Raw genomic sequence first — 3,103 nt, 5'->3', positions numbered from 1 at the left:
AAAAAAAACGAAGTCCAGATGACATGATTCAACCTTTTTTGTTATTTGGTCAATAATTAACGAGCAAGATTTTTGGCTCTTATAGACCTGTAACTACTTCTTTAAGAAGCTCTCTTGTCCTCCACTTGTTAACTGTATTAAAGGCACCAGTTGGATCTCATTTTATGTATAAAAAACATCTGTCCACAGCCTCAAACAGTCAGACTCCAAACTCAACAATGTCCAAGACCAAAGAGCTGTCAAAGGACACCAGGAAGAAAATTGTAGACTTGCACCAGGCTGGGAAGAGTGAATCTACAATAGGCAAGCAGGTTGGTGTGAATAAATCAACTGTGGGAGCAAATGTAAGAAAATGGAAGACATAAAAGACCATTGATAATTTCCCTTGATCTGGGGCCACACGCAAGATCTCATCCTGTGGGGGTCAAAATGATCATGAGAACGGTGCGCAAAAATCCCAGAACTACACAGGAGGACCTGATGAATGACCTGCAGAGCTGGGACCAAAGTAATAAAGGCTACACACTACACAGAGAGGGACTCAAATCCTGCAGTGCCAGGCATGTCCTCCTGCTTAAGCCAGTACATGTCCAGGCCCGTCTGAAGTTTGCCAGAGAGCATATGGATGGTCCAGAAGAGGATTGGGGGAACTTTGTGTGGTCAGCTGAAACCAAAATAGAACTTTTTGGTAAAAACTCAATTCGTCGTGTTTGGAGGAAGAAGAATGCTGAGTTGCATTCCAAGAACACCATACCTACTGTGTAGCATGGGGGTGGAAACATCATGCTTTGGGGCTGTTTTTGTTCAAAAGGGGCAGGATGACTGATCCGTGTTAAGGTAAGAATGAACGGGGCCATGTATCGTGATATTTTAAGTCAAAACCTCCTTCCATCAGTGAGAGCACTGAAGATGGAACATGGCTGAGTCATCCAGCATGACAATGATCCCAAACACACCGCTCGGGCAACGAAGGAGTGGCTCCGTTAAAAGCATTTCAAGGTCCTGGGGTGGCCTAGCAAGTCTCCAGACCTCAACCCCATGGAAAATTTGTGGAGGGAGTTGAAAGTCCATGTTGTCCAGCAACAGCCCCAAAACATCACTGCTCTAGAGGAGCATGGAGGAATGGGCCAAAATAGCAGCTACAGTGAGTGCAAACCTGGTGAAGACTTACAGGAAATGTTTGACCTCTGTCATTGGCAACAAAGGTTATGTTACAAAGTACTGAGTTGGACATTTGCTATTGACCAAATACTCATTTTCCACCATAATTTACAAATATATTATTTAAAAAAATCTTACAATGTGATTTCCTGGATTTTTCCCCCTCATTTTGTCTCTCATAGTTGAAATGTACCTATGATGAAATTACAGACCTCTCTCATCTTTCAAAGTAGAAGAACTTGCACAATCAGTGGCTGACTAAAGATTTTTTGTCCCACTGTATATACAGTGAGGAAAATTAAGTATTTGAACACCCTGCAACTTTGCAAGTTCTCCCACTTAGAAATCATGGAGGGTTCTGAAATTTTCATCTTAGGTGCATGTCCACTGTGAGAGACATAATCTAAAAAATAAATCCGGAAATCACAATGTAAGATTTTTTAATAATTTATTTGTGTGTTACTGCTGCAAATAAGTATTTGAACACCTGCCAATCAGCAACAATTCTGGTCCTCAAAGACCTGTTAGTCTGCCTCTAAAAAGCCCACCTCTACTCCACTTATTCTAAATTAGAAGCACCTGTTTGAGGTTGTTAGCTGCAGAAAGACACCTGTCCACCCCACACAATCAGCAAGACTCCAACTACTAACATGGCTAAGACCAAAGAGCTGTCCAGAGACACCAAAGAGAAAACTCCGGTGACTCAGACAGTTTCTGAGGAGGTTGCTGGAGTTTGACACTCAGGAGGAAGAGCATGGAAGGAGAAGCTGACTTGGGAGCTGAACAATCTTGTCAAGGGCGGTAGGAGCTGAAATTTGGTCGGATTGCATAAACTGAGCTCTGACTGTAACATCATGGCCTCCTCTTCAGGAGGAAATAGTGAGAATGAAATGGAATGGATGTTGGCAAAATCATCAAAAATGAAAAAACCACAAAGAAAAAGACACGAGAGACAGAAGCTTGTCAGAAGAAAGTGAGTCACGAATAGACAGATATAAAAAGTCAAAAATCAGTACAAGTCCGAGAAATCAAACGCAGGTGGAACTAATTAAGGAAGAGGAATGGAAAGTAATGGTGGAGTTCAAGAGGGAAGATACTTTCATCCAATAAAATTAACAAAGGCAATAGAGGAGGAAATTGGGAAAATTAAATTAGCCAGACTCATGAACAACAAAAGAATTCTTATACATGCAATCAACAAACAGCAGGACAAAATCTTAAAAATGACTACTCTAGTGGGATAAAGAGTTAAAGTAATTATTCCAGGTTCTTTAAACAGGTTAAGAGGAGTAATTTCAGGAGCTCCAATAGAAATGACACCCGAGGAAATAAAATAAGAAATCAGAGGAGGCAAAGTGACAGAAGCAAAAAGGATTACAAGTAAAAAAGATGGAATAATCAAATAAACAATGTCTATTATTCTAAAGTTTGAGAACACAATGCCAGAATGTGTGCAGATGGGACATGTAAATTATAGAGTAAGAGAATACATACCAAACCCCATCAGATGTTTCATATGTCAAAGAATGGGGCACATAGCAAAGGAGTGTAAAGGGAAAGTGAGATGTGCAAGATGTGGAGGTCCACATGAGTATGGGAAGTGTGAGAATGACTCGAAGGTAAATACTGCAACTGTGGAGGAGAACACAGTGCAGCATATGGAGGGTGTGTAGTTCACAGAGAAGCCCAAGTAATTAAAATTACAGAGTTTCATATGCTGAAGCATTGAAGAGGGTGAAGAAAGTAAATACAAAAGAAGTGAGGAATGAAGAAACTATCCAGAGAAAGGTGCAAAGTGTAAATGATCAGAGGAACCAGAGGCACTCACTGATGCCACCAGCAGCAGAACATGCCACATGCAATCACAACTGTAAACTCAATGAAAAATTGATGATAGTGGAAAAGGACAAGTTTGTGGCATTCATATGTCATATTGTTAATG

The sequence above is a fragment of the Nematolebias whitei genome, chromosome 1, assembly GCF_014905685.2.
Source record: "Nematolebias whitei isolate Nwh7 chromosome 1, NemWhi1, whole genome shotgun sequence".
Classification (NCBI taxonomy): Eukaryota; Metazoa; Chordata; class Actinopteri; order Cyprinodontiformes; family Rivulidae; genus Nematolebias; species Nematolebias whitei.
This window is presented reverse-complemented; position numbering follows the sequence as displayed.